This window comes from Amblyomma americanum, chromosome 2 (assembly GCF_052857255.1).
Source record: "Amblyomma americanum isolate KBUSLIRL-KWMA chromosome 2, ASM5285725v1, whole genome shotgun sequence".
Taxonomy (NCBI): Eukaryota; Metazoa; Arthropoda; class Arachnida; order Ixodida; family Ixodidae; genus Amblyomma; species Amblyomma americanum.
Genome location: NC_135498.1, coordinates 66,048,369 through 66,073,285, shown reverse-complemented (window position 1 = coordinate 66,073,285; position 24,917 = coordinate 66,048,369). Strand labels below are relative to the sequence as shown.

Here is a 24,917-nt window from a genome sequence, read left to right as displayed (position 1 = left end):
TTAGGCAGATGGTTTCTATTTAAATACAAAACAGCAGGGGACTGAGGGGACAGCCCTGGCGTACCGATCTCTGCACACTAATGGGGGCCCCCAAGGTCTTGTTTACTATTAACCTCGTAGTGCAGTTACGGTAAGCCACACCCTCTCTGATAACAGAACCAACGTTAATGTAATGTAGAATGCAAAGCCGCAATTCGTGCGCCACACAGTCAAACGCTTTCTCAAAGTCAATCTCAAGAACTGCGACCCGAGCATATATTGCGTCACAACACTCAAGCACGCACCTAGCCTTGTGAATATTCTCAACAATGGAACGCCCCTTGATCCCACACGTTTGGTGAGGTCCGACTATTTTATACATTACGGTATGTAGCCTCCCTTACAAAAAAAATTGCAGTCTTTCTGCAGAAATCTTGTAGACCTTGATTCACCAAGGACGCAGAATATGTGAAGACTGGTGACAGACTTTCTGTCACCCTCTGTCACCTCCCAGCGGTCAATTGGGACACTCTTTCTGCAGAAAGTCTGCTGAGCCTGTGTAGTTTAACCTTAATTAGTGTTCTACTGATCAAACAAGTTTTGGTAGATGCAAGCAGGCATGGTTTGTAACTAGCATCTGGCGTGAGACTGAGTGCAGAATAACCGTTATATATGACTTGCTTCCACACTGAATTGACCGATAGTGCAACTGCTGCATTTAATGCAGATTACATAGCCACTACCTTATTTCAATTAATATTAATTGCTGTCGGTTGCAGGCACTCTCAGACTGTGTATCCGGCGGGAAAGTTTAAAAAGGCAAAACTAAGGATAAAATGTGTCTTGGTTCAGTATACATGCATGCATACATACTTAAACACATTAGTCTGCAGAACAACTAGACCTAGTCTGCAGAAAATCTGCAGACTAGGTCTGCATGAAGGTGTCTGGTGGGTGACTCATAGGTGACTGAAAGGTCAAACCGATTTAATCGTAATTATAAAATGTGTCATGGTTCAAAATATATAAATGTATATATATATACCTACGCATACACACTAGGCGCTCATATTAAAGACTAGTCTACTTGAAATCCGCTCGGCGTCTACAGACATTCTGCAGACTAAGTCTACAGGAAGGTCGAATCTACAGGTAGGTGACAGGGGTGACTCGTGGGTGACTCATGTATGACTGAAAGGTCAAACCCATTTTTGTAAGGGCTGCCTGCAAGAACCTTCATATAAATTTTGTAGTCGGCATTTGTGAGGGCTATAGGCCTGTACGATGTTACCTCTCTGAGTTTTTCTGTTTCATCGGTTTTTGGTATGAGCACAGTATGCGAGGATGAATATGATGTAGGCAGAGCATTCAACACATACGCTTCATTAAATACCACTGAGAGGAACAGTGCTGGTTTCTTCTTGAAAGCTTTATAAAAAGCCGCGCTCAGGCCGTCAGGCCCCGGCGCCTTTCCCGAGTTTAATTTAACAATAGCCTGTTCCACTTGTTCGCTAATTGGCAGCTCTAATCTTATTCTGTCTGCGTCATCAATACGTGGCATGGCCCCTAAAGATATCTCCTTAAATCTTCTCATGTCAACATGCCTCGAAGCGAAAAGCGCTTGACAGTAATAAAAAAAAAAGCCTTTGCTGTCATCGTCAGGTGCAGTGGCACCGCCCCATTGAATTTCCGCCACATGGTTTCGCCGAGCGTGCGCCCTCTCCAATCCTAACGCCCGTTTTGTGGGTGTTTCGCTCGCGGCGAATTGCTCAGCTCTCGCGTGCACAAGTGAACCGCGATATCGCTCTTCCTCTATCGTTTCTAGCTTTTGTTTGGTTTTTCTGACGTCTGCACTGAAAACACGCGGTGCCTTGCATTCCTGAGCTAATAACTTGTCCAGTAAGGACTTCAAATGTACCTCGCTTAACCTTTCTTGAAAACGTATGCAGCTGGCCCTTTCTATTGCATACACTTTTATCTGCTCTTTGCCACTTTCCCATTCTTCTCCAGCTGCCCGGTTGCCATTAACGATTAGTTTATTAATTTCCTGTGAAGCAAACCCGGTGCAAATATTCTCTCTCAGAAGCTTATTGTGGAATTTCCAGAGGTCCTACTGGAAAGAGTTTTTACGTTTTACCGCGCCTATACTGCATTCCACCAAGCAGTGGTTCGAGAAAGTTGCAGGAACAACATCGTAGCTGTGACACTTTGGCGACATGTCGACCGGTACATATATTCTATCAAGGCGGGCATGGCTACTTCATTTGAAGTGCGTGAACATCATGCCGCGCTTATATACCACACATTCAGTCCCGTCCTCCAATGCAAACTTACCGATCAAGCGACGGAGAAGTTCGGTGCTTTCATCGCGGTGGGACCGCGTGCTGGTTTTGTCAGCCGCGCTCAAGACACAATTAAATTCTCCCAACAATATCAGGTGTTTTTCCGTGCTTAAGAAACGCTGAATGCTCTCAAAAAAAGCTACCCTATCCTCGCCCACGTTAGGTGCGTAAACGCAAATTAGTCGCCATTAACAGAGCAGGCGAAAGCAAAATCCACTACTACACAACGACCCGAAGGGCACGATGTGTACGCCTGCACCTCGAGGCTAGGAAGCTCTTTTATAAACACAATGCATCCGGCAGATGTGCCGATGGCATAGCTCACGACCGCATAGAATCTTGACGTAAAACATTGCACGATGCGCTCGGTGTCTTGTTCCCCTTCCACTTTTGTTGCCTAAATAGCAAGTAGATCGATATTATGATCTGTTAAAATGTGGTGCACTTGGCTCTGCTTCGTCTTAGCGGCTAAACCTCTGACATTGAGGGTTGCAAAAGTCAAGGAGGTTGCAGAAGCCATATTTAAAACGTGTGAAGACGCCGAGAGCACCGTGCTCACCTTTCACGTCTAGCACGAAGCTAGACGCCGTTGCCACCACCGGAGCCGTCAGGAGCGGATGCCTGGTTTTGCTGCGGACGCTGTGGAGGCGCCTTCTCGGCGACACGCTTGCCTGCCGCAAGGTTGGGCGTTGGCCTGAGTGTTGGTCGCCTGGACTGGGCTGTTTTTGCTGGCGGCTCCTCAACGCCGCCAGCTGCGGGCTTGTCCCCTTCGTTGTCGGTCAGGTCGTGAGGTCACTTGGCAGGGGCGGCGACGGTCGTCACACGGGCGCTGCTCTGGTCCATCTGTTCCTCGCTGGTCGGTGGCTGGTCGACATTTTTAGCCGGACGACTGGTCCCGTCGCTGGACAGCCCTTCAATCGTCCCAGCAGGAATTACCGTTTCCGGTTCGTTCCCGCCGCCGCTGGCCGTGTCTCCGTCGCCGCTCGGGTGCCCAGAGGACTCCGTCGTCACCGCCGGTTTCGTCGTCACGTCGGTTCCCTTTGCCGCCTCTTCTGTCTTGGCGACGTCCATAATGTGCTCCGTCGTGTCGACTCCCATTGCCAGCCCGGTTGCCACTGCGTATGTGCGGACGCAGTCGCATTCGGCGTGGCCGTAACGCCGGCATTTCGAACTCCGGGGCACTTTACATTCTCGCTGAACGTCGCCCGTGCCATGACAGCGCAAGGACTGCATCGGTCGCCCAGGCGCCACAACAAGGGCCAACTCCCCGGCGACACGTATCTGGTGAGGCAGGTCGTCGACCTTCAAACCAGGTTTAAGTTTTAGGAGCACAGTTCGTGTTGTAGATTCCTTGTCGTGGACGCCTTGGACGCGCCACCTTTCCCGGGTAACTTCGGTTACCTTCGCGAATGCAGCAAAAGCCGTACGGATGTCGTCGTCGGCAACGCCTTCCAGCATCCAGTGGAGCCGTAGCTTGACTTGTTGGTCTTCCGGATCGATGATAAGACATCGCCGTCCTTTCAATTTCAGTTCCTTGAAGTCGAGAAGCCTCTTGGCTCCTTCAGCGGTCTTGAAAGTCACAGTTCAAACGTGGTTGATTTGGTACGCCCCCAGAGCCACCACGTCAGGGAGCGTACCAGCCTGGGCCAGCGCATCACGAAAATCCTCGACCCAAAAGGGCCTGACACGAACATCACCGTGCAGAAAAAGTGTGTTTAAAACCACCCGTCCAGTAGGCAGCTGTGGCAAGATAACCTGATAGTCCGTATCTTCGTTTCCCTCGATCCTGTTTCCGCGGCCAGCAAGGGCCGCTGTCGCCACTCCGCCGGAGTTCATGATCCCGCGTCCGTCACGCTCGGTGGCCGGAAGTGGAATGGCTATGTGGCAACACCTTTCGTAGTCTTTCGGAGTTATTGCAGAGTTTATTTGTCGAATTCAGCCGGCTACCAGAGAGCAGCTCTTGAGGACTGTCCTCGTCGGTGCATGTGCCTGATGCACCTCGAGCCGTGCCGTGGTAAAACGCGTAGCTGAAATTAGAGAATCTCGGAAAATAACGAATCGTCTCGAATGCTCTAGGTAAGGTAACTAGCAGGGAGCTCGCGTGTAATAGGAGGCCTCGTACAAATGGTGCGCTTGATAAGATTAGCGGCGCAGGACATATTTTCGAGAAGATTTCAGACCTATTTTCTTAGGATGAACTGAACCCCGCTCATACTGGATTATTTTATTTACGATTTCCTCTCTTTGAACTGCACTGCAGACGGAAACAACCCAACAACAAAGCAGCAAATTTCCCTCGAAAGAGCGCTTCAGCTAGTCGGCCGACTGCATTGATGCCTTGGTTAATCCCGTTAATCCGTTCATAATCCCCTCTCACCTGCAAGCCTTCTGCGATGCCACGCTGGCAGATGCATGGGAGCTAACCTCGACGTCTTTGGCTGGAGAGCCTCATTTGTGGGGCATTTGCCGCTTTGTCCCTGACTTGTACCTGAGTATCATCATCATCATCATCATAGCCCGAGTACGCCCACTGCAGGACAGTGGCCTCTCCATTACCTCTCCAATTAACCTTGTCCTTTGCCATCTGCGGACACCGTATCCCCGCAACTGACAATGGGATTAAAATAATCAGTCGCGAGTTTGCACTGCTGAATTCTTTTTTTACTGGAACAGAACTTCTTTTTTCTTCTCTTTCTAAAGCTCTAATAGAAAAAAAAACACCCCTGTGCAGATCAGGAAGGAAAAAAACCGTGCCTTCTATCTTTTCTTGTTTCTTTAATGATCGGTCACATGTAACAACAAATCATATTTGAGGTATTTGAGATTCAAGAAAAAGCACACATTTACTTCAATTTCTCGTGGTACCAGCACTATGCACAGGAACACCTTTTTTCACATCTTGGGACATCTTTTTACACATCAGAACCAGCGTCCAATTTACGCTTTTTTGCTTCTCACTTTACTCATGTGGCCTTCTTTGTGATATTTTCGGCATCTTTCACAGGAAAAGGACTTCCGACAGTGGTCCACCTCGTGCAATGGTAGCATGGAGCTACTTAATTGGGCCGGCCGGTCGGGGCGCGCTCAGATGTGGAAGTTTATGCGAGCACGCTTGACCTTTCGCTTCAATTATTATCAACTGCGTATTAATTTCAAAGCTGGGCAATTTTGTCACAGCTCTTCTCTCGAGGGATGTTATTTTCTCTGATGAAGTACCACAGATCTAAGTCAACAAAGAGACAAAAAGATTTCAACCGTGGCAGGTGCCGCACCATTTAATATATATATATATATATATATATATATATATATATATATATATATATATATATATATATATATATATATATATATATATATATATATATATATATATATATATATATATATATATATATATATATATATATATATATATGTCGTTCTATAGTGTTCCTTGAAAGTCTTTCACACAATGTCCCCCTGCTCTGTGGCCCGGGGCGTCAGAGGCGTTTCCACAGTTGCACTGTAGCAATGTGTTGGCAAGGTCTCGAGTGCGGCCAGAGAAGCTGTATTGAAAGCTTACATTTTCACTTTCGTCGCCAAAGGCGTTGTTAACGGCTAGAAACTGTCCGTTCTATCCGCGACACTTGACTAGGAGCGTCGGCGATGCTTTTCAGCATAACTGCGAAAGAGATTTCTCCAAACTGCATTCTTTCGTTTGCGAAGATTTATGGAGAAAAGAACTCCGGTAGCTCGTCCAACAAAGAGACCTTTGCGAGACGATAACTTCGTTTCAATTAACGAGAGTTCACAATTATATCTAAGTATGAATAACGAAAAAGCTTGCGACACTGTAAAGCAGCGACGATTTCAAAAGAGAAAGCATAGATCGAGGCATGCGCATTATGTTGCCAGTTGCGAGTTTTTAATATACAGGGTGTTACGTGCGAGTGGGGTTGCATGAGAAGTAATGAACGTGAACAGCACTGACTTTCAGGAAAAGATTTCCATTCTATATAGGCGACATTTGAAAAGGGCAGATGATGCTTCCCTTCTGCAGAACAGCGGCTGTCTCTTCTTTTGGCCGCTTGTTTTTTTCCTCGAGAGCGCTCACCTTGTTCAAGAAAACCAAGTTTGTGAGGTGGGGAGAACTTGTTTCAGTGAATGAAAACTCGCAGTTATGTTTACTTATGAGTGAGAGACTTATACGCTTTGTTGTTGTGTCATAATATCGTACATCAAAGGAATAAAGGAGCTGTCAAGCATCTGCTGCATTAACCTGTCTCCATGCTTTCGTGGATCCGATAGCGATATGTATGATTTTGAATGTTCTATAGGAGGAATATATAGATCCTTGTTTTTTTTTCATTCAGCGGTGGAAGCAAAACATTCATGAAGTTTGATTCATACATGGTTTTTTCTCAGAAGACTTAACACAATTTGTAAAAATAGACTTTTTGTGTTAGAACTGCGCTTTTTTCATCATATCAATCTAAGCGATATAGTAAATCAGAATACAGCTAATACATGCTAACTAGCTGGATGATTAGGTAGTATTGAATACTTTTTGATTATCACTTCTAGGTGGGCTAATTATTTACAGGCGCGTAGCCCACCGTAAGTAATATCGATATCAGTTTTAGAATTTAGAAAACGCGGTTACCCTCGGCGCTTCCCACGCAAATTTTGGCTACATCGCGCCAAAAAACACGCGCTTTCGAGAAACTTGTCGGCAAAGCAAGCAATCTCTGTGTCTGCAATGTGTTTAGGATCAAGGTCTGCGGACGTGCCCAGGACTGCCACAATGCGCGTCTACAGCCGCAACAGTACTCATCGCTCAGGAGAATCCAGTGACTATGTCACAATCGAAGTCTTGAGAGCGCATATTCGTCACCCCTGTCGGATTACCGCGCACCCTCTTGCCAGTCTTCCTGCTAACCGGTCGAGTACATCGTTTGCGAAAATTATTGATGTCCATCGCGACTTCCTACCAACGCAATCTGCACCAGCCTCTAGACCGTCTTCTCCTTTATGGAATCTGCACCAACCTCGTGTGCTTTTTTTCCATACCGGGCATCAAAAAGATGGCTTATTTATTGACGATAGCACTAAAACAGACCCCTCTAGAATATTTGCATGAGAAACACGGACACCGACTGCACGTATACACCGATGGCCCAGTGACCCCTTCCAATTCCTCGGGCTCCGTAGTCATCCCCCTAAAGACCATAGTGAAGAAAGTGAAAACATCACACCATACTTCATCGACTGGTGCAGCAGAACTTACTGCTATTCGTGTCGCCATTGAGCATACCAGTGAAGAAACACCCCAGCAATGGTCTGTTTTCACTGATTCAAAGGCAGCCCTCCAAGCGTTACAATCTGCTCTTCGTCATGGGTCCCATGAACAACTTGTCGCCGAAATCCGAGAGCTCCACCACACATACATCAACGAAGGGCACGATATTGTTTACCAATGGCTGCCAGGACACGCGCCATCGCAGGCAACCACCGCGCGGACGAGGCCACGTGAACTGCTCACCATGAGGGTGATTGTATGTCCATCCCCATCTCGAGAGTCGACGCAGCGGGTATGCTTAGACCACTGTGGCGGGATATCACGCTTGCCGCGTGGAATTCTGGCCCATTCTCGCATTCGCATGCCCTGCCTACAGCGCCGAAAGACAGTCTCTCTGCCGTTTACTGGAGCAACTAGACCTGCGCCCACTGACGGAAACGAAGATTCTCGGCCACTTGCCGCGGCGGTTGTTGGCGGTTAAGGCCTCCAAGGCACTGCTCCGCTTTTTGAGGACCACCTGGCCTGCACGATAGGCTGTGACTTTACTGAACGGTGTGACTTTAATTTCCTGCTACTGTCTTCTCCCCTTCATCTTTTTCTCCCCTCACCCCTTTCCCCCGTGCAGGGTAGCAAACCGGCTATTCGTCTGGTTAACCTCCCTGCCTTTCCTCCTCCTCCTCTACCTCCTCCTCCTCCTCCTCCTCCTCCTCCTCCTCCTCCTCCAGTGCACGTAGCTCGTTGAAATTTTCTTCGTCCACAGCGCTCTGGGTATCCCCGCTTCCTGAATTCTAAAAACTGATATGGATATTACTTACGGTGGGCTGCACGCCTCTGAATAAACTCAAGTTAAAAGTTTAAAGGTTAAATATTCAATATTAGCTAATCAGTCTACTAGTAAGCCGCTGCGGTGGCTGAGTGGTTATGGCGCTCGGCTACTGGCACGAAAGACGCGGTTTCGGTCCCGGCCGCGGCGGTCGAATTTCGATGGAGGCGAAATTCTAGAGGCCCGAGTGCTGTGCGATGTCAGTGCACGTTAAAGAACCCCAGGTGGTCGAAATTTCCGGAGCCCTTCGCAACGGCGTCTCTCATAGTCTGAGTCGCTTTGGGACGTTAAACCACCATAAACCATAAACCAGTCTACTAGTTAGCACGTCTAAGTTCTTTTGTGCTGTACTATACACCGTTACAAATGCTATACCGAAAAAAGCGCTACTTTAACTCAAAAGCTTATTTTAAAAAATTGTGTAAACTCTTAGGGGAAAGACCCTGTGCAACTGCTTGCAATAGTTCGATATACCGGGTGGCTTTTGTTATAAAGTCTAAAATGTTTAAAGGTAAAAACAAAAACGATTTGTAGCCACCGTTACTAATAGCCATATAATTTTTTTAGTATTTCAAAAACAAGATTGCCTTCGCTTCTGTGGCTCAACTAATATTTCTCGTGCCATTCAAAAACCACGCGTTTGCGGGAGGGTGCGAACAGACGTCATTCACATCGGGGCTGTCCGTGACGCACACACTACGGGACAGTCTCAGCTCTGCCCGCGCTGCCGTCCTTCGTGTTCCTCACCCCTTAGCTGCTCCAGCGCGGGCAGGGCAAAGAATGTCACCTTTTTTGTACGTGCGTCAAGGAGTGTACGATTTGATTGACGTCGCTCTACGGTCTCCATTTAAGCGCGCGGTTTTCGAATGCCGCGAGAAAAATGACCAATATTATGGTCGAGCCATGGCGGCGAGGACAACTGCGTTTTAGAAATTCTATAAACCGATATGGCTATTAATAACGTCAGCATACAGATGTCCAATTTTAATCAGTGCCAGTCGGTAATAGCTAAATAGTTAATTATTAGAATTTAGTTAATTACTTTACCGGTTAGCATGATTCGCCTGTTTTTTTTTTTTGACGTCCGCTAAAACAGGTATTACTATGTGCAAAAAGCTTCTCTTTACCTCAAAAAGCCTATTTTTAAAAGTTTTGTACCTTCTAAAGAAAACACCTGGTATATAGCGTTTCACTAACTCTGCTTGCTTACGTTGCTCGAGCTGATCCGTCTCTCAGATTTATTTCGAGTATATTTTCCTCCATTTTCCAGTAGTACAGACCTGTGGTGGTGGCCAGTGACAGTCGGTAAAGGCCCCAGTACTGCATGACGAGTTCATACTAGCATCGCTTCTCGTGGAATGCCTTTAAATCTCGGACGTTTCTTGATTTTGCAAAGAAGATTACGATATCAGCTGCTAAATTCTGGTGCCTCACGACAATTTTCCAGGAAATCTAGAGGCAGCTTTCGTTGTGATTTGTGGCATAATAGCAGTGCATCAGAAATGGAAACGTAACGCGCCGAGTACTGACATCCAGATGTGTTCAGACGTGCATTCACTATGCATTTGTAATTTGCCAACCAGCGCTGCCTCAGATTGTTGCTGAGGATGTGTTTCTTGAAACAAATTTGCAGGTTGCTGCGGTTTAGCAGGAAGATGAGACGGCATGCTTCTGTGCAATCTAAAGTTATCCAGAAACAAGAAATGCTAGGGATCCCGACAGGAGACACGAACGACGCTCATCAGTTTTTTTTTATTTATTGCATGAATATACACACCAATAATATATCGTAGTGTGATCGGTGTGAAGTCCTCTGGGTCCGCTTTATGTTCTTCGAAAATATACTCTTCCGACAGTCCTTGTTGATGTAGTCGGATGCAACAAAACACCAAAAATGAGAAGTATAAAAAGAACGCTGCGCCCAACGTGGGGCTCGAACACGCGACCCTGAGATTAAGAGTCTCATGCTCTACCGACTGAGCTAGCCGGGCGATAGGCGACGGGACAGAGAAGCATGTATTACCGCACATACTAGCTGGCCCGTCGGGCAGCAACCCTTCTGGAGTCTTGCCAAGGGGCGTGGCAGAGTTCATTGGCCGATGTCTTAGCGGCCGCCGCTTAGCAGCGGTACTGCTGCAACGTCGCCGGGCAATTGTGTGCAGCACCTGGAACTGTGCCAGCCGAAACCAGAAACTCACATACGAAGCACAGTAGAAAACTAAGGAAAATAGCAAGTCTTCTCGTTGGCTCGATGAGGCAACCATCTGGCGCTCGCGTGCAGTCCGACATCTCGTCCACACTTCGTGCTAAGATTGCGGGCGCACCGACCACACTCGCGCCCACGTTAATTAGAGGCACGGAAGATGAGCTCAGGGAGAACTGTGCCTCCAATTTGCATACAATTTTCTCTGGCATCAAGGATACAACCTTCAGCGTATCGGCGAGATAAATGATTAAAACCTCCACAGCTAGCCTGGTTACAAAAAGGAAAATATTCAGGGTATAATATTCAAGGTAAGGGAGCCCGGATGAAAAAAAAACATGTAAGCGCATCTGGTTTTCAAGGCATAGCATGAGGCTCGGTGTAACGATTTTTGCTGCATTCTAAAGACGCTGTTCAAATATGTCGTCCTTTGTGTAATGCCGTTCTTAAGTGAACAAATGCTTCATTCATTCATTCATTCATTCATTCATTCATTCTCACCCTTAAAGAATCTAGGTTACCAGGATCCACCCAAGAAACGAACCAGCCCACATTATTTTCCGTTTTTGCTTCAAGGTCGAAGTACGTACATGTGTGCCTGCTAACAAAAAAAATTGGCGTTGGTTTAGCTCTGGTTAAACCTGGAGTGACGCGATAGCTACAGCTGGCCGAGTGGAACTTGGTCACGTGACCAACCACGTGACCAAGTGGCGCCACGGCGCCGCCACGCTGAAGCCTGGAAATGCTACCATAATGTATCTATCGCTACAAAACGTGAAGACATCTGGCGCTGATGATGGCGACATCTGCAAGTTTACCCGTGGCGCTTCCCTCGTTCAGATTCTGCTGCTGAATGTTGCACTTCGGGAGGCAATATGTTTGGGCGAGTTGGTTCATTGTTACACAAAAAGCATGGCACGGTAACTACAGAGGACGAGGCAAGGACATGACAAGCGCTTGTAGTTAAATAAATTTCCTAAATTTCCCACATGGATTTGTCTCTCAGTTTACTTCGAGCGCAGAGAGCTTTAGCTCAGGCGGCGTTTTTGCTTTGACAAACTGACTCCTTTCGCATATCCCTCCCCCCCGGCTTTATTCACGTATTCGCGTTGCCAGCACCCATGCAGAAAGTATCTCCATAAAAATGTCAACCTGCGGCGCCAGCTTAGGCCAGTGGTGACAACGTCGTGATGCTTTACAAAGCACTGCCTCGCGAAGTAAAAGGGACAAAATAATTTATTCCCCCACTTCCCGCGGTATGTCGATAGTTATTGAGCACCCTAGCCCCGTGCCATCGTACGCGCGAGGCAGGCACTAAGGCTAGCGAGTTGGGCAGAGTCAGATGCTGAAACGGGAGGGGCTTCACTTACCCTTCCTTTTTACTGGTATTCAGTTATAAAAGCCGCTGCTACCGAGTTCGTTAAAATCGCCTATTCAGACGGATAAAATCAATCGCAGAAGTGCTAAGAAAAAAAAAAGAAGAGAAGAATCCCTGCCGTGGTGGCCGCCTTTAAGCGGAGACAAGATGCGAAATGCAAGCGAGTTTTAGAAATCTCTACGTGCCCGAAATTATTTGGGAACCAGTAACCATGGCGCCCCTATTTCTTTCTACCATCTCCTTTATATGTTCTTTCACTGGCCGGTTCAGGTGTCCAGTGAGAGTGAGGTACCTGCTGTGCGTTTCATTTCCTCAAGAACATTCACATTTGCAGTAAAATAAGAAGAGACAAGAAAGCACTCAGTGCACAAAGTGAGGAAAATGGATAGCGGCACCTGCCCCTCGAGGCCATTGCCCCGTCAAAAGTAACACGATACGCTGCCGCGATGGCATTTCCTGTAAGGGCTGCACACGACGCACTTCAGGAAAAGAAGCCGGCTTCTTCTTCGTCCACGTCGATAGCTCAGTTGGTAGAGCGGTGGACTGTAGGAGGCTTCGCACTATGGGCATCCATAGGTCGCTGGTTCGAATCCGGCTCGACGGAGAATTTTTTTTCCTTTGCATCCTGAGTAAGCTTGCGCAGTGAACAAGTGCTGTGATTACCTTCAGCAGTTATTACGGTCGTCCTGTTACCATTTTTACTAATGTGATTTAGATTTCCGTTAGGGTGCGAAAGTTCAGCTTTCGGCGTGAGCAATCTTTCGTCTGGCACGAACATCGCATGCAAACTAGAGGCACATTTGTCCCCGAAGCAATCTTCCGGGGTGCTAACGTGGACGCGGCAGCGCTGCTTGTTTCATCCAGCCGAGTCGGTACACCCGCGATCTTAATCCAAGACAGCGCGAAGTGTGGTCGAGACGTCGGAGTGCACGCCAGCGCCAGGTTAGTTGCCTCTTCGAGCTACCGACAAGACGCTTTTCTTCGTTTTCTACTCTACTTCCCGTCTCGGTTTCTGGTTTCCGCTGGCACAGCTCCAGGTGCTGCACACGTTTGCTCGGCGAGGTTGCAGTAGTAGCGCTGCTCTGTGGCGGCCGCTATAACATCGGCCAATGAACTTTGCCACACCCCTTGGCAAAGCTAAAGAAAATTGCCGCCTGGCCGTGCACCCAACGGATGCAAGCTAGTCTGCCGCCTCGGCCGTTGCCCGGCTAGCTCAGTCGGTAGAGCATGAGACTCTTAATCTCAGGGTCGTGGGTTCGAGCCCCACGTTGGGCGTGGTTTTTTTAAACTCCATTTTTTGACGGTTAACGTCATTCGTGTTCTGAGGCAGCTGGAGTGATTTGGCCGACATGTTACCGCACCAGCCGAGTGTGTACGAACGCGCCTGGGCTCGTCTATACCATAAGTCTGCGCTAGAATATTTTCTCTATGCCTATGTTATATCTTCCAATAGATGGGACGGTCGGTGACGGGAGCGGTCGCATACCGCGTCGGCTCCGGGACAGATCGCAATCCATTGCGATACACCAACTTTTCCCCCTGCAAGCCTGGTATCATCGTCTCCAGGAACCTCAGGGGCACCCGTCTACCCCACGTTTGTTAAGGTGGGGCCAATTTTTGACCACGTTTCGGTCATTTGAAGCTTTCGTCACGCCGCGATGGTGCTAAACCTAATGGCGCCGGGGCCTGCGATGGCCCCGGTCGGGGATCCCTCGGCTCTGGCGGCTCCAAATCAAGTCACCGGATACGACCCGCAGTCCTTGCAGATCGTAACAATGGATACCTATCAATCCGAGGATACGACTCAAGGCGAAGATCCTCTACCAACCGAGGACGATTACCTCCAAGATATGGTCCGCGTCTGGCGCGGAAAGAAGAACACGGCGGCGGCATCGAGGGACGCTGGTGCTGGTGCCACCCAGCAACAGGCGCCGGCAAGCTCTGCGCATACGCAGGGCGGGAGTGCGCTGAACGCAGCCTCGAAGAGCTCCAAGCAACTCCGGTGGCGGCCGCAGAACACGCCGCGCATTGAAAAAGATGACATCGTCGTGGTGCTGAAACCAAGAAACACGGTCGACCTCAAGGCAACTTTTGGTTCTGAACGTAAAAGCGCAAAAAACACAAGGACACAGACTAAGCTTCTTCTTCTTCGCTTCTTGCATGAAATAAAATCAGTTGGAAGTAAGCGCTCGTGTTGTCTGCCTTAGTCTGTGTCCTTGTGTTTTTTGCGCTTTTACGTTCAGAATGGAAAACCAACTCGCCCAAATGCAGCCATTATCAACTTTTGGTCCTGGACGAGCCGGCGCTGCAGTCCGCAGCATCCTCAGGGACGACCCAAATGCTGGACTTGAGGTGTGGCCCGTTTGGGACCAAAACGTCCTTGTATGTGCACTGAAATCTGTCGACGCCGCGGAGAAGCTACTCCGGGATATTGTGCTGCCGGTAGGCGAGCGCGAGCTACCGTTCCGGGGACACCCTAAACTCTCCGGTGCCTTCTGTCGAGGCGTCGTGACTGTTTCGCCAGACGAAACGTCTGAAAGCGTTAAACGAAAACTCAGTGCGGAACAAAATGTGGTGTCTGTGCGCAAGCTAGGGGGAACCCCGGTTGCGGTGATCACCTTCGCGGGGACCAAGGTGCCACGGACGGCGTTGTACAGCTACGAGCGGCTCCCTGTTCGCCTGTACAAGAAAACAGTGCCAGCATGCCACCGCTGCGGCACAGTGGGCCATCGGGCCGATGCGTGCCCGCGACCGCAGCCGGGCCGCTGCAAACGCTGCGGAGTCCAGGCTCCCGATGCCACTCCTGACGGCCCGGCAGAACATGACTGTGTTCCGAGCTGCCTCATCTGCGGAGGCGGCCACCCTACCGGAGCTCCTGGCTGTGCCGGGCGGTTCCGGAAAGCCATCAAACCGAGCTCCCCATCCGGATCCAAACAGAAGACAAAGACGGGGCCCAAGCAGGCTCCTCCGCCCAAGGCCAGGAAAGCCCCAGCCAATAAGGAAACCAAGGCCAAACCCGGCACATCGAAACCTGTCAAGTCCGCGACCCAGGCGGTGCCCACGGTCCTCAACGCCACGGACTTCCCGCCCTTGGCACCGTCCAACCACAGGTGAGCAGTGGGAGTAGGGCAGTCTCCGGCCCCCCTACCCGTCCCTCCCCTACATAAACCGCCCTACAGCGCGCAAAATTCAAGAATTAGAGGCCAAACATGCCGGGTCATCCGAACTAATGCAAGAAACTGAGCCAGATGACGAGGATGACGGATCATCCGTAACATCTTGCCTCAATAGCGTCTCGCGGCAGTGCGGGGACACGGTAGTTGGATCTGCTGGTCGCGTCGCCGGCCTAGAGGCACTGCAGCGCCAAACCGAGCAACTGGAGGAGCAAGTGGCGGCCCTCCCGAATCAAATCATGTCAGCAGTCCGCGAGTCCTTCCAGGACATGTTCAAGGCAGCTTTAACGCAAGCACTTCCTGACCTTATGGCCCAGGTCACTGACTCGGTCCTTGAAGACGTGCAGCCCTGGGTCAGCACCCAAATAAAGAACGCCACTAGCTGCGAATCCACTCACCTCCAACGTAAGACAGCCTCCCGCCAGGCAGCGGAGGAACATGGTTCATGCTCTGCAGCTGGTGGGTCGGTGCGGCCAATCGCTGGGGTTGCGCTGGCTCCCGGCCAGCGCTAGTCCGCTCGCCCGTAAATAAATAGAACAAAATGGCTAGCAGATCTAATAGGAATGATAAAAGCCTTGAACAATTCCAGATCATCCAATGGAACTGCAGGGGTTTCAGAGCTTGGAAAAAACGGTCACACCTCCAGCTCTACCTGCAGTCCCTAGGAGACATGCCGGCACTCATTGCCCTGCAGGAGCCCGGCATAGACGCTAAATTATCAGGCTACAGCACCTTTCAGGGGGGCGCCTCTACGTGCATCTTGGTGAATAAAGCTTACACCGTGGTTCAGGTCGACTTAGACTTGAGTACCGAGCAAGAATATACATGGTCCGGGTACTGCCTCTCAGACGCCGCGACCCGTCAATACATATCCTCAACATATACTGCCCTCCGCATAAGCCGCGCGTAACTTTTAATGAAATCTTCCTTCGCGCGATAAAAATGGCAGCCAAAGAGCCTCTAGTGATCGTTGGAGACTTCAGTGCTCCCAGCCTTCATTGGGGCTGCCACTTCGAACAGGCAAGAGGACGTAAGCTGGCGGAGCTCATCTCCACCCTCAGCCTCACGTTGCTCACGGACCCGGCGTATCCCACCCGAGTGGGGAATTCGGTAACCCGCGACACGTGTCCCGACCTTTCTCTCGTTAAAAATGCTAGAGCGGCTGCTTGGGAGAACTTGGGAGATTCTCTAGGCAGCGATCACCTCCTTCTCCGGATTACACTCATGGCGAAGGCAGCGCGCAAAAAATGAGGTCAGGCCAAGCTGACCGATTGGCACAAATTCCGAAATCACACTATCCCTCCCGTACTATTTTCCGGCGGCCACGCGGAGTGGGCTAACCACATATACAACATTCAGAAACAACACGTCACAACACTACAAACCACCGAAGAGATCCCCGCAGTGGACACCCACCTCCTGCATTTGTGGGAGGCGCGCCGGAGCTTAACTAAACGGTGGAAAAAGCAGAAAACTAATCGCAAATTACGCGACCGCATAGCCAAACTCACAGAGCAGGCTGCAGCGTATGCTGCCGAACTCTCAGATTCAAATTGGATAGCATGCTGCGACGCCGCAGCTCTTCAGATGAGCTCGAAGGGGACGTGGCTTCTCTTTCGCAGTCTAATCGACCCCTCCCAAACGAGAGGGGAGACGCAAAAGCAGCTCCGGCGGGCTCTGCAAGGGTATCAAGGTACGACGGCGCAACTTGCGGGCACTCTGTGCGACAGATATCTCTGTCGTACGGAGGACCCGCCTGGGCCTGAGTACATGTACTCTGGCAGGCCTAATGAAACACTTGATGCCCCTTTTGAGTTGCACGACCTTAAGGTGGCCTTAGCAAAAATGCGCCGGGGTACGGCTCCGGGACGGGATCACATAACAGTGAACCTGTTGGCGAACCTACTGGACCCAGCCTACCTCCATTTATCAGAATACATCAGCCAGATCTGGGACGGGCGTCCACTCCCTCCCGAATGGAAAACGTCAGTTGTGACGTTTATCCCTAAAACAGGTAAGGCCGTGAATACGGACAACCTGCGGCCCATATCACTGACCTCATGTGCGGGCAAGCTTATGGAGACGATGGTTCGGGATCGCCTCTCTCCATACCTGGAGAGTAAGGGCGTCTTTGCGGTCACCCTGTTCGGGTTTCGCCCCCACATGTCTGCACAGGATGTCCTTCTCCAGCTGCACAGGGATGTAATACGACCCACAACTATGCAACACAATGACAAAGCCATCCTCGCCCTTGACCTGAAAGGGGCTTGAATCTGAATCTGATATTGAATCTGTGTGGTGCTGCGTGAATTTAGGTTTCAGGAAAGTGATCATCGGCGTTTGCTATCGCTCCCCTTCCAGCGATATGTCATTCTGTGATAGCTTGCATGACAGCCTGAATCAAATCACTGTTCGATATCCCAGCGCACAAATTCTACTTTTGGGGGACTTCAACTATCCCAACATTATCTGGTCACACACGTTCCCTTTTTCTAACCCACCGAGCGCAGAAACTAACCAATTTATCACCATCTGCGCAGACTTTGGCTTGACACAAATCGTCACTTCACCCACACGTGTTACTCAAAATTCATCCTCTCTTCTAGATCTTGTATTAACGACTGCAGAAGATTGCACGTCACCTGTAATACATATGCCTGGCCTGAGCGACCACGATGTATTACATTTCACGTTAACTCATGAACACGTACCTTCATCAAACCGCTCCAAAAATATTAGGGAGTACAACAAGGCTAATTTTCTTGCTAATAATGATGAACTGAGCTCTTTTATAGACATATTCTTGCCTAATTACCTCGAGCGCTCGGTGGAAACTAACTGGTGCATGTTCCGAAATAAGGTATCTGAATTGATTAACCGCCATATTCCTCTTCGGCGCGTCTACTCGAATAACCAAGCTCCATGGTATAATCGATATTTAAACCGCCTTTCTAAAAAAAGAAAATACTTTTTCGAACTGCTAGGAATTCATTAAAACCTGAGCGATGGACTGCATATAAATCAGCTGCCTTAGCCTATTCCCGTGCACTAAAGACTACTAAATTTTCTTTTTTTAATGTAACCCTCCCGAACATCTTAAAGTGTAATCCTAAACGCTTCTGGAGCATAATAAAACCTAGCACTAACGACAAAGTGTCATTACTTTCAGCAACTGGAAATCCCATTCCGGACCATCTTTGTGCCACTTCACTAAATGACTCTTTTGTCCAGTGATTTTCTTCCTCATCCGTTGATCGCCACCATCCCAAACTCCAATCGTGTAACTACTACTGTATGGATCCAATTGTGTTTGACTCTCATGGCATTATACCAATCATTAATAATTTAAAACAAACATCTTCTAGCGGAATCGATGGCATTAATAGCAAATTTCTTCGGAATACTGTTGAATATACCTCTATCATTTTGGAAAGCATATTCTCACAGTCGTACAATGATGGCGTACTACCCGAGGACTGGAAAACTGCTAAGGTCATACCTGTACATAAAGCCGGTGACAAACAGAACCCATCTAACTATCGACCCATCTCTCTCACATCAATACCCTGCAAAATAATGGAACATATAATTCTCACTCACCTTGTCAACTTTCTTGAAGATAATAGCTTCTTTTCTCTGACTCAGCATGGCTTTCGGAAAGGTTTCTCCTGTGAAACTCAATTACTTTCCTTTACTAATGATCTGCACTTCTACTTAGACTCCGCGTTTTCCACAGACTGCATATTTTTCGACTTCGCTAAGGCATTCGATAAAGTTAACCATTCATTACTTCTATATAAACTCAGCATTCTAAATATTGACCCTTCTGTTCTGAACTGGATTCGCGCGTTTCTTTTTTCTCGCCTTCAGTTTGTGCATGCTAATGACACTAATTCTTCTACCGTGCCAGTTGGTTCTGGGGTTCCTCAAGGATCTGTCCTTGGCCCTTTACTGTTCCTGATTTATATTAATGATCTGCCTGCTACTGTTAACTCTAGGATTTGTTTGTTTGCCGACGACTGCGTGATTTACCGTAAAATAACTAACGATTCCGATATTCGCTCTCTCCAGGTCGATCTTAATAACATACTAGACTGGTGTCATAATTGGAAAATGGAACTAAATATTAAAAAATGCAAATCTATGAGAGTTTCACGTTCAAATACTACTTGTCCTCCTTATTTTCTTCACAGTCATCCCCTTGAAAGCGTAAGATCGTACCGGTATCTTAGCATACATATAACTAACACCCTGTCCTGGAAACTTCATATAGAACATATAGCATCCAAAGCAAACAAAACGCTTGGTTATCTTCGAAGAAATTTTACACTTGCTCCATCTTCATTAAAATCATTATTATACATGACCTACGTACGACCGCAAATGGAATACGCTTCATCTATATGGGACACTGGAGAGGTCTCACTGACACAGGTTCTGGAAAGTGTCCAGAATCGTGCAACTAGATTCATTTTAGGCAATTACCATCGTACATCTAGCGTCACCCAAATGAAAAAGTCTTTAAACCTCCTGCCCCTAGCTACCCGCCGTAAGCACTTCCGCATCTGCCTATTCCATAAGATTTTCTACTCCAATTTTCAACTTCGTTCTCGATGGATTCAACCAGCACCGTTCATTTCTCACCGTCGTGATCATCAACACAAGGTCACAGTGCCTCATTGTAACACAGTGACATGTGCGCAATCATATTTTCCGCTAACTTCTAAAGAATGGAATTCCCTACCCGCATCATTAACTAGCATCACTGATTCAACTCAATTTAGAAGAATACTTACCACTCTGATTACATAATGATCGCTTTTATATTTTATTGGAGTGTTGTGTTCTCCATATATTAGTATTGTTCTTAAACTATTTTATTAATCTGTTCCGTGTTCAATTTGCTCACTTCTTTTTATCCTGCCTCCGTTGTTCTATAGTTTTGTATGAATTGTGCTTTGTTTATTTTTCTTGTTAACAACTGCCCTTCCCCTCTGAAATGTACTTTGTAACTTGAGGGTATCACAAATAAATAAATAAATAAATGTTAAACACGGAAGCATCCTGGCCAACTTGTGTTCTACCGATTGTGGGGCTACGGCCTACGCGTATGTAAGAATTTTCTTGACTAATCGCCAGGCCTTCCTTCGGATTGAGGGCGAGGAATACGGCCCTTACATGATGGGAACACGGAGTACCCCTCAGGGAGCGGTGTTATCACCGCTCCTGTTCAACATAGCTATGATGCGCCTCCCAAGCCAACTGGCCCGGGTTGAAGGCATTCAACACGCGTTATATGCAGATGACATTACAATTTGTACCACTGAGGGGAGCCTTGGGGACATGGAGGCCCGCCTTCAGCAGGCCGCTTCCATAGTCAATGCGTATGGCATGGACTGTGGGCTCCAATGTGCTCCAGCGAAATCAGAGCTTCTGCATGTCAGAGCGAACCCAAAGGATAGGACAGCAATTCACATCTCTCTGTCAGGAGGTCCTATTAGAGAGGTGGAGGAGCTCCGTATTCTGGGCCTTTCATTCACCACAGACTCAGACCGGACTCCACCATTGTGAAACTCAAGAGAGTAGGCGAACAGGTAGGGCGTATGATCCGCAGCGTTTCCAACAAGCGGGGCGGTCTGCGGGGCAGGGACGCGCTTCGGCTCGTCTATGCCTTCGTGACTAGCCGGATCCTCTACGCCGTGCCATATCTCCGCACTACTAACCAAGACGAGGCGCGAATAGACGCCATCATTCGCAAGGCAACTAAGCGAGCCCTGGATCTCCCGGTGGCTACCTCTAATGCCAAACTGAAGGCATTGAGGGTGCTAAACTCCACCAGGAGCTGCGGGAGGCCCACCTCGTGAACCAATACACATGGCTCATGCAGACGGCCCCTGGGCGCCGCCTGCTAAACCGCTTACACATCCAACACGACTGCATTCCAGAGGAGACGGAGCGTATCCCGGTACTGTGGCGCCATATTCTCTGGGTCTCCCCGCTCCCCCGTAACATGGACACCGACATGCACGAAAACAGACGACAAGCGCGGGCTCGGGCTCTTGAGAGACAACACGGCTCCCGACCCGGTGTATATTATGTAGACGTAGCAGGGCTATCGCCCACGGGATTTTACACGGCCGCTGTTCTTCACCAGGAAATGCACGTCGATGGACTCTCTTTTCGAGCCCCGAATTCAATGCGAGCCGAGGAAGTAGCGATAGCGCTTGCTGCCGCCCACGCCAATTCGAGAATCATCATTACGGACTCCCGAAAAGCATGTGATCATTACCTGGCTGGGGAGATCTCCCCCTTAGCTGCTTGCATTCTAAGACGGACTGCCACTGATCCAACACCGAAAAAAATCATTTGGGCTCCGGGCCATCAGGGCGTACGAGGTAATGAGGCCACTGACGCGGCTGCCCGAGCGCTTATTTACCGGGCTCCTCATCCCAGCTCTTCTGGCTCGGAGACTAACCAGCCGCTGCTGCGATTCAGGGAAATAATAACGCATTATAGCGACAACCACCGCCTTTTCCCGGCCCCTGCCAAGGGGATGAGTAAGACGGAGGAGCGAACTTTAAGGCGCCTGCAGACAGGTACTCTGCTCTGTCCTGCAATCTTAAAGCATTACGATCCTAACACGGATGGGCGATGCCTGCACTGTGGGGAGACCTGTGATATCTTCCACATGGTGTGGGCATGTACTCAAAATCCCCACCTCCCTCCTTCCCCTACCCCTTCCAGAGAGGCATGGGAGACTTCCCTCCTCAACTGCTCCTCGCTTGAGTCCCAAAGGGCTCTGGTTAAACGGGCGAGAGACGGGGCATTGTCATGCGATGTCCCGGACTAGGGACGCCGACCATGTAGCGGGGCCACTCTGAGGCTCCCAAACTCTATTGCAGCAATTAAAAGTTTTCACCACCACCACCCTAACCACTGAGCCACCGCGGCGGGGCCTCGCTTTGTGCACTGTATCTGCCTCGCTTTGTGCACTGAGTGTTTTCTTGTCTCGTTTTATTTTACTGCAAATGTTAATGTTTTAGAGAAAAGGAAACGCGCCGCAACTGGTGCCTCATTCTCGCTTTAACCAGCAAACGAAGGAATTGTTAAAGGAGAGGGTAGAAAGAGATACAGGCGACGTATTCGTGGTTCCCGATTAATTTCCATCGCCCGGGTTTCTTAAACACTCGCTTGTATTTTGCATTTTTTCTCCGTTTAAATGCGACCATCGCGGCAGGGATTCGTTTTTTCTTGCACTTATGCGATCGCTATTATCCGTACAAAGAGGCGATTTTCACGAACTCGTTAGCAGTGCGTTTTCTAATTTAAAACCGGTAATGGGAGGGGGTAAGTGAAGCCCCCTATCATTTCAGGCTTTGACTCTGTTCAGCTCGTATTTAACATGCACTGACATCGCACTTTGACGTACTCTATGGTGATGTCCACCTAACGCGTTACGCAAGCATCACATTGTGGGAAGGAGCCCACAAGGGGTTTCTGAACGCAATGCTATTCTACACCACTGCAAAAGAGGCCGTTTCTTCTTTCCCTGGACTAGAGCTGTGAGGAAAGCTCTTCAGTAACACGCAACGGACAGTGCTGGTCTAGCTGTGCTGGTGCAGCGCTGGAATTGTCTGGCATTATGTACTCGCGCAATTAACTTATGTTGATGAACAGACTGCATGTATGGCATTGTTTGCATTGTACGTTTGAATCTGAATTTAATTCTTCTAGCACTATTACTATTTTGTTCGTAACTCATTGTACTGCGTATGGGACGCATGGTGTAAGAATATGTTCTTACACCATGATGTGACGTCGCGGCTGCAAAAATTGTTCCCCGGCCTAGTCAAGGTCTGTTGACCGCTTTCTGCCATATGAGCTTTTAACATTGTACGAATGTTGGGAATAAACTCGATTTTATTTGAGAAATTACGCTAGCTATTTCTTTTTACTTTTACTGTTTGCGTTGTGACACCACACCCAGCAAGCAGTTATCAAGGACGCAGCGCATTGGTCTGGGATCGCTCCATCACCGGCCGCCATGGCGCACCCAACTGTCGACATCCTCTTCTACTTCCCGATGATTTACTAGTTTCGCGCGGACGCCGTCGCTTTAAGAGCGCTGTATATGCCTGTAGTACACCGGAAGAAGTTGGCCGGAGATCCCGGGTTCGAACCCGGCTGCGGCGGCCTCGTTTCTTTTCCTCAAGATCGCCCAGAGCAGCCCTTACTTCGGGAGGCAGTGCGAAAGCGTAACGGCTTTTGTCTTCACGACAAAATGGCTCCTGGGTACCTGCACTGCGATTCAAAATGTTCATGAGACGACGTTAGTCTGCCGGAGATCATTTCAATTCTGTGGGTTGCTCTTAGATTGGCTGAAAAATATGAAAAAGAATACTCCGTCGAGCCGGATTCCAACCAGCGATATATGGATGTGCGCAGCAATTGACCTCTACAGTCCACCGCTCTACCAACTGAGATATCGACGGGGACGGAGGCGACGCCGGCTTCTTTTCCTCAAGTGCGTCGAGAGCACCCTTCCTTCGGGATGCGGTGGAACGAGACAATGGCCCCAAGCGGCCTGCTCGGCAACTCGCCTTCCCGCGTTTCGCACTAAGAATTTCTTTACATAACCATTGTTCTGATTGGCTTTCCCCCGCGTTTCTTCGTCCTATTGAGATGTCTTTTAAGTGAACTACTGTAGTTGCGGTAAATTGTTCAGATACTCCATTTTCAAGAACTCCTGATGCAAATAAGTGTTCCAAATTGCAGTAAAATGTCATAAAATTGCCGGAAGATATACGCTAACTATGACCCCTGTCATCTGCATTATCTACACCCTTAAAAGCCCAAAGGGCATCACTTGAGGGGGCAGGGGGGAAAATATAAAACACATGAGATGGCGCGCGGACGTCGCCCAATATAGCAGTTTTTGCACGCAAATTTTACATCATAATGCAAGAACAACGAAAACTAGAAACCCTAAAGAAGGCAATTGACCGTTTGGAATAAAACGGTGACACAAGAATGATTAAATCACTAAACGGTAATAAAATATTCTTTAAAGGGTCAGCAACCGAGGAGGAAAATTTTTCGCGATTAGATATAGTAACATCAAAACTAGAAAATCTACAAGGACGTGCGCTGCATTGAATTTTCTTTACCCATTGTACTATAGAGCCGACTTTCGGCCCTAAGAGGTTCGAAGGAAGATAAAATGGTTAAAACAATTTTATAATATTATCAAGAACAAAACACTGAAAAACAAACGCGAATACGTTGATGAAACTAGCACGCATAACGCAGAAAAAGCATCCTGGAACAAGCTGCCAGAACAAGCTGTAAGTGTTGAGAGTGTATGAGTGTCCTTATCATTCATTTGGGGTGTATTTAAAAAAGTTTGATCTGTGGGGTATCGATGTGCTCTGTAGTGCTTTGTTAAAACTGTTCTGCATTGCGTTGTTTCCTTTCCGTTCAGATTTTAAGCAGTTTGAAACCAATTCCATTAAAATATTTTGCTCTCGGTTTCGCGTGGACTGTATGTGCACTCTTCTGCTTTCATTCTGTTGTCATATTACTTTGTACAATCCACACATTTCCACGTTTCCATATCTGCAGCGCTAAAGACGGGACAGAAGGAACACGCACGTTAAACAACAGAGCGCTGTTTTTCACGCCGAGAAACTTGACTCACCATGCAGTGGCATCGCCGGCAACGAAGAAGCTGACGACCTC

The 24,917-nt window shown here is 48.5% G+C and overlaps 3 non-coding genes and 1 pseudogene across 3 annotated transcripts; 3 read left to right on the top strand and 1 right to left on the bottom strand.

Annotated features, from left to right (window-relative positions):
- Positions 1 to 10,343: 10,343 nt before the first annotated feature.
- On the bottom strand, positions 10,344 to 10,416 carry TRNAK-CUU (transfer RNA lysine (anticodon CUU)). The gene has a single exon. It is a non-coding gene; the product is annotated as a tRNA-Lys (tRNA).
- Positions 10,417 to 12,518: 2,102 nt separating this feature from the next.
- Positions 12,519 to 12,610, top strand: TRNAY-GUA (transfer RNA tyrosine (anticodon GUA)). Its single transcript is given in 2 exon segments — positions 12,519 to 12,555; positions 12,575 to 12,610. It is a non-coding gene; the product is annotated as a tRNA-Tyr (tRNA).
- A 598-nt stretch (positions 12,611 to 13,208) lies between these two features.
- On the top strand, positions 13,209 to 13,281 carry TRNAK-CUU (transfer RNA lysine (anticodon CUU)). Its single transcript has one exon. It is a non-coding gene; the product is annotated as a tRNA-Lys (tRNA).
- A 7,184-nt stretch (positions 13,282 to 20,465) lies between these two features.
- Positions 20,466 to 22,029, top strand: LOC144118649 (uncharacterized; annotated as a pseudogene).
- The last annotated feature ends 2,888 nt before the right edge of the window (positions 22,030 to 24,917 follow it).